Here is an 11,893-nt window from a genome sequence, read left to right on the forward strand (position 1 = left end):
GAGGCATTGGAGCTGAATATCCAAGGATATCGAAAGGATAGGCAGGTGGACAGAAGGGGTGGGTTGGCTCCGTTGGTTAAAAAAATGAAATCAAATCCTTAGAAAAAGGTGACATAAGATTGGAAGATGTAGAATTCCTGTGGGTAGAGTTAAGAAACTGGAAGGGTAAAAAGACCCTGATGGGAGTTATATACCGGCCCCTGAACAGTAGCCAGGATGAGGGAAATGAATTACAATGGGGAATAGAAAAGGCTTGTCAAAAGGGCAGTGTTATGATAGTCATAGGGGATTTCAATATCCAGGTAGATTGGGAAAATCAGGTTGGTGGCGAATCCCAAGAGAGGGAATTTGTAGAATGTCTACAAGATGGCTTTTTAGATGAGCTTGAGGTTGAGCCGACTAGAGGAAATAGAATTCTGGAATGGGAACCAAATTTAATTATGGAACTTAAGGTACGCTTGGGAGACAGTGATCTTAATATGATGAGTTTGCCTGCATTTTGAGAGGGAGAAAACAAAGTCAGATGTATTTGTATTACAGTGGAGTAAAGGGAATCACAGAGGCATGGAGAAGAGCTTGCCGAAGTTGATTGGAAGGGGACAGCAGTAGAGATGATGGCAAGAAAGCAATGGGTGGAGTGTCTGGGGGCAATTCAGAAGGTACAGGATAGATACACCCCAAAGATGAAGAAGTATTCTAAAGGGAGGATGGGTAACCCTGGCTGACAAGGGAAGTCAAAGATTGCATAAAATCAAAAGAAAGGGCGTATAATACAGCAAAAATGAGTGGGAAGCTTTCTTAAAATCAACAAAAGGCAACTAAATAAACCACTAGGAGAAAAAAGGTGATTTAAACCAAAAATATTAAAGAGGATACCAAATGTTTTTGCAGGTATATAAAGAGTAAAAGTGTGGTGAGGGTGGATATTGGGCCGCCGGAAAATGATGCTGGAGAGAAATGGCAGGCAAACTTAATCAGTATTTTGTGTCAGTCTTCGCTGTAGAAGACAGCAGCAGTATGATAGAAATTTGAGTGTGTCAGAGGACAGAGTGTAGTTGCTATTACTAAGCAGAAGGTGCTTGGGAAGCTGAAAGGTCTGAAGATATATAAGTCACCTGGATTAGATGGACTACACCCCAGGGTTCTGAAAGAGGTAGCTAAAGAGATTGTGGGGGCATTAGTAATGTTCTTTCAGGAATCACTAGTTTTTGGAATGGTTCCAAAGGACTAGAAAATTGCAATGTCACTCCACACTTTAAGAAGGGAGGGAGGCAGAAGGAAGCAAATTGTAGGCCAGTTAGCTTGACTTCAGTGGTTGGAAAGATGTTGGAGTCTATTATTAAGTGTGAGGATTTGGGATACTTGGAGACATATGACAAAATAGGCCAAAGTCAGCATGGTTTTCCAAGGGGAAAATCTTACCTGACAAACCTGTTGGAATTCCTTGAGGAAACAACAGGCAGGATAGACAAGGAAGAGTCAGTGGATGTTGTTTACTTGGATTTTCAGACAGCTTTTGACAAGGTGCCGCACATGAGGCTGCTTAACAAGATCAGAGCCTATGGTATTACAAGAAAGATACTAGCATGGATAGAAGATTGGCTGACCAGCAGAATGCAGAGAGGTATAAAGTGGGCCAATTCTGGTTGGATACCGGTGACTAGTAGTGTTCTGCAGAAGTCAGTATTGGTGTTATGTTTTGTAACTCCAAAAGCTAGTTGAAAGAAAAACATAGGACCAGGGATAAACATGTCTACTTCATTTTAATTTGTTTTATTTTCATGAGGCACGCCCATATGATGTGGTGGTGTAATAACGTATGCCATTCACGTACTTTTACGTATAATTATGTAATGACTTATTTTAACAAGCAAAGAATGCTTAATCAAACAATATATATGCATATTACTCAAATATTACTGAAATACTAACTACACACAATTGGGTCAGCTTCTTTATGCACGTTATATGTCAATGATTTGAATGATAGAGTTGATGGCCTTATGGCCAATTTTGTAGATGATACAAAGATAGGTGGAGGGGCAGGGAGTCTGAAGAAGGACTTGGACAGATTGGGAGAATGGGTAAGGAAGAGGCAGATGGAACATAGAGCAAGGAAGTCTATGATCATGCACTTTAGTAGAAGGAATAAAGATGTAGACTATTTTCTAAATGGGGAGAAATTTCAAAATCTGAGGTGCAAAGGGACTTGAGAGTCCTTGTGCAGGATTCCCTAAAGGTTAACTTACAGATTGGGTCGGTGGTAAGGAAGACAAATCTAGTGTTAGCATTCATTTCAAGAGGACCAGAATACAAAAGCAAATATGTAGTGCTGAGGCTTTATAAAGCATTAGTCAGACCTTACTTGGAGTATTGTGAGCAGTTTTGGGCCCCTTGTCTAAGAAAAACGGTGCTGGTGATAGAGAGGGTCCAGAGGAAGTTCACAAGAATGATTCTGGGAATGAAAGGGTTAAGGTATTAGGAGCATTTGATGGCTCTGGGCCTGTACTCACTGGAGTTTAGAGGCCTGTGGAGGGATCTCAATGAAAACTATTGAATATTGAAAAGCTTAGACAGAGTGGATGTGGAGTGGGGGAGTCCAGGACCAGAGGACACAACCTCAGAATAGAGGGTTATCCATCTAGAACAGAGATAAGAAGGGATTTCTTTAGCCAGAGGGTGGTGAATCTGTGTCACGGGCGGCTATGGAGGCAAAGTCATTGAGTATATTTAAAATAGAGATTGATAGGTTCTTGGTTAGTCAGGGTATCAAAAGTTATGGGGAGAAGGCAGGAGAATGGGGTTGAGAGGGATAATAAATCAGCCATGATGAGATGGGAGCAGATCAATGGGCCGAGTGGCCTAATTCTGCTCCTGTGTGTTACAGTTTTATGAAATGCTCCGGTCCATGTACACCTACTGTAGTCGGTAGCAGTATAGGTGTTTATCTTGCAGCTCTACATATCAGAGCTTGTGCTTGTGGAACAGTGACCAGCCTAGCTATGGCACTGATGGTAGAGGAAATGGACAGGGTACTGACCCAGTGGGCCCTGCCTTGCCCCACTGGTGTTGCCAGGCAACACTAGATGTCCGCTGATTTACAGTTTGGTCAGGCGGTGTGTCTGTCACCTCATCAGCGGTGACCTCCTCTTTGAGGCTGCCTGCAGATTTTGTCCAGTCCAACCTCTCATCAACCTGTCACTGTCTGAATTAAAGCAGCATCTGTAAATATCCGCACTGTGTCATTAAATAATCCACAGGGAAAAGGTCACAGCAGGGTTAATACCAGACATCCTCTGTGAAAGCTCGCTATCCGCCATCGGAACCACAGTCTGATTATCAGTTTCTTCATGGACGAGTCCCTTATAACCACAGTTTCTGTTCATTCCTGTGGGGACTCCAAATGCCTTGTAAAAGTGATCTTGTCCCACTCATCCCTGATCCCTAGGCCTCTGATATCTTCTCTGCTCCCACCGTGGAGTTAGCTTTATTCTGTAAACACGTTCCTTCCTGGTGAGGGAGCCTGGATCGCATTCCACTGCGGGCATTCAGCGCTGCCGCCTCCAGATCAGCAGTGAATAGGTTAATTGTAGTTCTGACATTTCAGGTACAGAGGCACCAATGCGCAAGACTGGGTGAAAAAAAAAAACCGCAGGGGTTTGTAAGCTCAGCCAGCTCCATCATGGGCGCGAGGGCATCTTCGCCAGGCAATGCCTTAAGAAGGTGGCATCCATCGTTAAGTTCCTTCACCGTCCAGGGCGTGCTCTCCTCTCATTACTCCCATCGGGGAGGCTGGAGACACACGCTCAACGTTGCAGGAGCAGTTTCTACCCTTCCACCATCAGAGTTCTGAAAGGTCCATGAACCCATGAACACTATCTTGTTCTCATTTATTTTAGTACATGTTTCTTATACAAGTATTCTCTCTAAATTACAATAAGGAAAGGTATGTCGCATCCAGAGTTTCTCCAGATAGCGATCGATTTCCCTCCACGCCTCTCTGACGTAGTGGGGAACCGCGTACGGGGCAAGTTACAGCAGTGGTTTGCCATTGCCTTCCGCCGGGTGAGTTTCCAAAGGGATCACCAGCTCGTAACCCAGCACGGATGGAAAGCGTGCAGGGGAGCCGGCTGGATTCGAACTCAGGACCTTTCGTCCCGAAGTCCAACGCTGATGCCACTACGCCACCAGTGCAAAACAGAAACAAAGTAATGGCTGATTTATCACCCCTCTCAATCCCTTTCTCCCCACAACCTTTGACACCCTGACTGATCAACCTCTGCTTTCAATAATAAATGAAATAGATGGATATAATCAATATGCATTTGGTTTGTGTGAACTCCTTTCAAAGTGTTTATCCCAACAAGTGCGAAGTAATATGTTTTGTGAGGTCAGATTTGGGTCAAGCATACACCTGAGATTCCCAACCTGGGGTCATAGACCCCTCGGTTAATTCTAAGGGTTCATGGCATAAACACGGCTGGGAACCGCTTGCCTACACTGTGGGCCACTAAAGATTGGCGACAAACAGACAGAGAAACGATTTTCCCTCTCATTTTGCTCTACGGCTGGGCTGACCAACCATTGCTGTGGGCAGGAAGTTTTTACACGGGCTGAAAACTGCGCAACACTTTAAAATTATCACCATGTACAGTCGAAGAGAGTTTCTCCTGCACGGCAACAAAGGGCATGTGCGCGGGAGCATTTCCGTTACTGTGCGGCCGTGCACCCAGGCAGCTTAGAGGGAACCAAATCAGAATCGTAATCAGGTTTAATATCGCCGGCATATGTCTTGAAATTTGTTGTCTTTATGGCAGCAGTACAATGAAATACATAATAATAGAAAAACTCTGCATTACGGTAAATTTATATATATACAAACGTAAAATCAGGCACCCCCAACCTCTTTTGCACCGCGAACCAGCCGACCGGTGGGGGGGGGGGGGGGAGGGGTGTTAATCACGACCGGAATATAGGTGAAACTATAAGTCACTTATAAGTGGCTAATAATACACCCAATTTCGTTTCTAAAGGGGTTTATCTAATGAATTTAATATTAAACACACAGTGCATATTTTCCTCCCATGAATATAGTGATAAGTTAATTATAAGTCACTTATAAGTCAATAGCATCATAAAATTTTAAGTAATGTTTGGATATTAAACACATAGCGTGTATTTTCCTCGTATGAACATATAAAATCATTGCAACACACCAATATCGCTGAATCAGTGGGAGCCCTGGGCTTGTTTTCCTGCAACAAGACGGTCCTATCGAGGGGTGATGGAGACAGTGATACTCGAAGGGCGTTCCCTATGTCCAGTCTATTCCGCAATTTGGTTTTCGTTGCCTTCATTGCAGAAAATCCTGCTTTGCAGAGATATGATGTTGGAAATGGAAGCAATGTTTTCAGTGCTTTCGTGGCTATCTCAGGATATTCAGCCTTGACTTTGATCCAGAATGCCGGCAGAGATATTATGGCAAACATACTTTTCAGCCCGCTGTCATTTGCAAGCTCGAGGAGTTGATCTCTTCCCGCGCTGACATGGATGATTCACTGGGGACATTCACAAATGGGTCACGGATCCATTCCTTTGCACGTCTTAGGTCATTTGCGGTTGGGAAGTAACACTCGAATTCTGCCGACAGCAAAGTCAGGTGATCGCGCACCAGCTGTGAGAAGGACCGTGCAGCCTCAGTCTCTCCCTGAATCCCAGTTAATGTTGGGAACAAGTCAAATATGCCCCTGTCTACTCGCTGTCCCCACAGTTCCAGTTTGGCTTTGAAAGCAGACACTTTATCTGCCAACTTGAAGACAGTTGTCATTCTCCCCTGAAGTGACAAATTGAGTTCATTGAGCAGGTTGGAGATGTCACACAGATAGCCACTAAGCACGATGCTCTCAGAGCAGCAGCATTTGTGGAGGTGGTCGCTCTCAGCACTTGCTTCTGTCCCGCTCGCTCACATTTGTTTCCTCTCAAAAAACTCAACAGGTTTGTCTCTAAGTGCAGGGTGCTTGGACTCAAGGCGCCGAAGCAGTTTTGAGGGCTTCGTTGCCTCATTAGACAGCTTGTCTCCACATATCACACACACGGGGCTTGGAGCGTGCGAGTCACCGGTCGCAATAAAGCCATATTTTATGTACGACTCGTCGTATTTTCTGTTGAAGGAAGCTTTCTTTTTTTTTTGCAGTCTCTACCTCAGTTGTCTCTGCGTTATCATCATCGTTAAGCCTTTTATGTCCCCTACCATCTCTTCCAAAGAAACCCTCAAGTGACGTTTGTTTTTCACTCATACCGACTGATGACATCGCGTGCGTTCAAGTTCAACAGTGGAGGTGACAGGGAATGAGGAAAGGTGCAGCTGACTCATATCGCTTCATACCGCCAAATAATATCATTTCCTCGTGGCCTGGTAGCACATGCTTTACGGCCTGGTGGTTGGGGATCGCTGCATTAAATAAGTAGTGCAAAAATATAAGTAAATAGGTAAAGGTAGTGTTCGCGGGTTCAATGTCCATTCAGAAATTGGATGGCAGAGGGGAAGAAGCTGTTCCTGAATCACTGAGTGTGTACTTTCAGGCTTCCGTATCTCCTCCATGATGGTGGCAATCAGAACAAGGCAAGGTGATGGGGTCCTTAATAATGGATGCTGCAGTTTTGAGGAATCGCTTTGTGAAGATATTCTGGACACTACAGAGGCTAGAGCCCAGTGCAGGCAGACCTAGGAATTCAAGTCTATAGTTCTCCAAAGCTGACAACACATATCATTAGGGTAGTGAAGAAGGGATGTGGCATACAAGTCTTCAAAGGTCGGGGCCGTATATAAGAGTTGCATGTTGTGGTCCATCTTTATAAACACAGATTGTGCCATACTTCGAGTATCACGTGCCGTTCTGATTGGCCCACATGTGTAAACATATGATTATGCTGAGAGAGTGCAAAGGAAATTCATCAGAATGTTGTCTGGACTGGAGGACTTCAGTCATGGACAGAGATTAGAAAGGCCAGGCTTGTTTTTCTTGGAACAAAAGAAAATGAGCAGTGAACTTGTAGAGGAAAACAAGATCTATGTTCTAGACAGGGTAGTTAGTCAAAATTATTTTCCCATTACAGGAGCATCATAACCAAGACGCTGAGAGCTGAGGGTATTTTTAAAGGGGGTCTGAGGATTGAAGATACAATGACTACATTTAAGAGGAATTTAGACAGAAACAAGGCATCAAAGTACATGACCCTAATGTTGACGAATTGAATGAGGTATAGATGGGCAAAGATGCTGGCGTGGTCATAGTGAGACCGTTTCTGTGCTCTAAAACACAGTAAACAAGGAGCCCTTCGGGCCGAGACCCTGCGTCACTCCTGACACAGGGCCTCCGCCCGAAACATCAACTGCTTATTCATTTCCACAGATGCTGCCTGGCCTGCTGAGTTCCTCCAGCATTTCTGTGCATTGCTGAAAGGAGTTTCTTCTGGAGCTGGTTTGGATTTGGAATGCCGTGTCCCATTCACATGTGGATACACAAGCATTGGGAGCAGGCCAGAGGAAACTCAGCAGGCCAATTCCCGGGATGCCACAAGGTGGGAACGGTGGTACCGAGAGTCGCACAGTGAGAGGGACAGAGTGGGAGGGGCGGTGCCGAGTCTCACACAGTGAGAGGGACAGAGTGGGAGGGGCGGTGCCGAGTCTCACACAGTGAGAGGGACAGAGTGGGAGGGGTGGTACCGAGTGTCACACAGTGAGAGGGACAGAGTGGGAGGGGCGGTGCCGAGAGTCACACAGTGAGAGGGACAGAGTGGGAGGGGCGGTGCCGAGAGTCACACAGTGAGAGGGACAGAGTGGGAGGGGCGGTGCCGAGAGTCACACAGTGAGAGGGACAGAGTGGGAGGGGCGGTGCCGAGTCTCACACAGTGAGAGGGACAGAGTGGGAGGGGCGGTGCCGAGAGTCACACAGTGAGAGGGGCAGAGTGGGAGGGGCGGTGCCGAGTCTCACACAGTGAGGGGGACAGAGTGGGAGGGGCGGTACGGAGTGTCACACAGTGAGGGGGACAGAGTGGGAGGGGCGGTATCAAGTGTCACACAGTGAGGGGGACAGAGTGGGAGGGGTGGTACCGAGTGTCACACAGTGAGAGGGACAGAGTGGGAGGGGTGGTACTGAGTGTCACACAGTGAGAGGGACAGAGTGGGAGGGGCGGTGCCGAATCTCACACAGTGAGAGGGACAGAGTGGGAGGGGCGGTACGGAGTGTCACACAGTGAGGGGGACAGAGTGGGAGGGGCGGTACGGAGTGTCACACAGTGAGGGGGACAGAGTGGGAGGGGCGGTACCAAGTGTCACACAGTGAGGGGGACAGAGTGGGAGGGGTGGTACCGAGTGTCACACAGTGAGAGGGACAGAGTGGGAGGGGTGGTACTGAGTGTCACACAGTGAGAGGGACAGAGTGGGAGGGGCGGTGCCGAATCTCACACAGTGAGAGGGACAGAGTGGGAGGGGTGGTACTGAATATCACACAGTGAGGGGGACAGAGTGGGAGGGGTGGTACTGAATATCACACAGTGAGGGGGACAGAGTGGGAGGGGTGGTACTGAATATCACACAGTGAGAGGGACAGAGTGGGAGGGGTGGTACTGAATATCACACAGTGAGGGGGACAGAGTGGGAGGGCGGTACTGAGTGTCACACAGTGAGAGGGACAGAGTGGGAGGGCGGTACTGAGTGTCACACAGTGAGAGGGACAGAGTGGGAGGGGCGGTACCGAGTGTCACACAGTGAGAGGGACAGAGTGGGAGGGGGGTACTGAGTGTCACACACTGAGAGGGACAGAGTGGGAGGGGGGTACTGAGTGTCACACAGTGAGAGGGACAGAGTGGGAGGGGGGTACTGAGTGACACACAGTGAGAGGGACAGAGTGGGAGGGGGGTACTGAGTGACACACAGTGAGAAGGACAGAGTAGGAGGGGTGGTACCGAGTGTCACACTCTGAGAGGGACAGAATAGGAGGGGTGGTACTGAGTGTCACACAGTGAGAGGGACAGAGTGGGAGGGGTAGTACTGAGTGTCACACAGTGAGAGGGACAGAGCGGGAGGTGCGGTACCGAGTGTCACACAGTGAGACGGACAGAGTGGAAGGGATGGTGCCGAGTGTCACACAGTGAGAGGGACAGAGTGGGAGGGGCGGTACTGAAGGAGTTTTACTCTCTGTTGGGTGGTTAGTCGTACCGAGGGAGTGATGCACTGTGGGAGGTGCAGTACCAAGGAGGGGGTGGTGTTGAGGGAGTACTGCAATGCTGGAAGGGTGGTACCAATGGAGGGCCGCCCTCTGCAGCTTTTCCCACTCCTGTGAGATGTGCATTGGTGCCTACCAGCCAGGTGGCGATGCAACCAGTCAGGACGCTCTCCATGCTACTGCCACAGAAATCTGCTGGAGTCTTTGGTGACATCAAAGTATTTAGATTATGAAGACACGCAGTCCCCTTTTATTGTCATTTAGTAATGCATGCATTAAGAAATGATACATTATTTCCTCTGGTATGATATCACAAAGCACAGGACAGACCAAGACTGAAGAAACTGACAATACCACATAATTATAACATATAGTTACAACAGTGCAACAATACCATAACTTGATGAAGAAAGTCCGTGAGCACAGTAAAAGTTCAAAGTCTCTCAAATGTCCCACATCTCACGCAGACGGGAGAAGGAAGAAAAACTCTCCCTGCCGTGCCGACTACAGTCCGACTCTGAGTCATCTGAAAACTTCGAGCTCTGATCAGCTCTCCGACACCGAGTACTGAGCGTCATCTCTGTCCGAATGATTCGACCTCCAAAAGCAGGCAAGGCTGGGGAGTTTGAGGCCTTCCCTCCGAAAGATTCCCGGCCATGCAGTAACGACAGCAGCGAACAGGCGTTTCAGAAATTTCTGGGCAGATGTTCCTCTGTGCTTTCACGTCCATTCTCCATCAAATCAGAACTGTCCACGGCCCCTATTTAACAGATACAATATCATTTTTCACCGGAGAGCTGCGCACGCGCGGCGCGCTGCCATCTTCTCCTCCCGCCAATTTGAGATGTTTCTAAAGAAACAGCTGGAATACAAAGTCCCATCAAAGCGCAGTCGAGCAGCACAAATGCACCAAAACAATAAGGTGTTTCCAGCACCCAGGGACAGCATCCACACCAGCTCACAACCGGGCTGCACTGTACTGGGAGCTCCAGGCCGCGGGCAGTTTGCGCGGCTTAGAGATGGGGGGGGTGGGGGCTGAAGAAGTGGGATGTGTGGTTTCCTCTGGGTGCTCCTGTTCCTTCCCACAACCCAAAGATGCTCCAGTCAGTAGGTTAACTGGTGATTGTAAACTGTCCTGTGATCGGGCTCGGGTGAAATCGCGGGGTGCAGGACGGCGCGGCCCGTTGCCCGGTGGTGCAGGGGTGCTCCGCGCTGTATCTCAAAATAATGAACAAACGGCTCGTGTGGAGTAGCCAGTCAGGGACTAATCTGGTGTCGGAAGTCACACCAGAGTGTGGCGGGCGCAGTGAAACCAAATGTAAAACTTTTCAATGTGATTTATAGGTTGCCAAAACAACCCTACTTTGAAAAGCACAGGACACAGAATGCTGAAGCTGGAGATAAGTACAGGCTTCAGTCTGACTTGCCTCACACTGAGAGCTTGGAAGTCCACGGGTAAGAGGCTGGTTTGACAGGAGGGGACATTTTCGGGGCCTCATCTGTTGTTCTAATGGAGTTTTAATGTCAGGGAACATCCCTCGCCAGTTCAGTCGGTAGTTACCGAGCTATCTAGGTGACAGATGGGCAGCTCCCAGTAACAACTGTAATCCTTTCCTTTCTTTTAAAGTTGCGAAAGGGTTTAACTCCTTCCCGACCGGGCATGCAGCCTGTGGATCTTCCCTTTATTTATTGAGATGCTGCACAGTATAACCCTTCGAGCCACACGCCCCAGCAAACCCCCGATTCAATCCTAACCTAATCACATCACAATTTGTCAATGACCAACTAACCTACCAACCAGTCCGTCTTTGGATTGTGGGGGGAAACCAGAGCACCTGGAGGAAACCCACCCGGTCTTGGGGAAAACATACCAACTCCATGCAGGCAGGGACGGGAATTGAACCCGGGTCACCTGTACCGTAAACCGTTGTGCTAACCACTACACCACCTGTATGGCATTTGTGCACCTTCAGTGTGAGCTTCCGGATCACCCCTAGAGGGATCGGAAAGAACTTAATTAAGGTTCCTTTATCAGGGGTACTTTAAAGAAACCCACATAACTTACTAGTATTGCACAAGACTAAGACAGACTTAATAATTCCTTGGGTAGTGGTGCTGGTAGGGGTGTTTTGAGCTAGAGCTGCCTATACGCACCCCTCCCCTGCCCCCACATCTCACCCTGTAACACCTCTTACAGTAGGAAAGCGGGTCAGAACCTGTCAGTACTCTCGACATCCGCTAATGTAGAGAAAGCAGCAGCTAGCAAGTACATAGCAAGCTCCCGCAAAGAGCGCTGTGATAATAAAAGATCATGCTGAGGGCGAGGGATGGATATTGGCCAGCACACCGGCAATTACTAACCAGCTTTGAAGTAATTCAGTGATACCTTCTGCATCTGGCCCTGGGACAGCAGAACGGACTGTGATTTGAAATCTAGGAGGCCCCTCTGACAGTTCTGTCCACTTGCATTTTGACAGTCCTCTCTGTTCTACAATTTCATCCAGCCCCACAAAACTCTGAGGTCGGTGCACCCCCCACCCCCCCAGTGTTGCTCAGCTGCCCTGCAGCGCGGGAGACTGAATCTTTGGCTGTGTTGGCCCTAACCACTGAAATTCTCTCCCTAAATCTCTCTCCAGCTCTCCACCCTCCTTTAAGATGCTCTTTAT

This window comes from Mobula birostris, chromosome 22 (genome assembly GCF_030028105.1).
Source record: "Mobula birostris isolate sMobBir1 chromosome 22, sMobBir1.hap1, whole genome shotgun sequence".
Lineage (NCBI taxonomy): Eukaryota > Metazoa > Chordata > Chondrichthyes > Myliobatiformes > Myliobatidae > Mobula > Mobula birostris.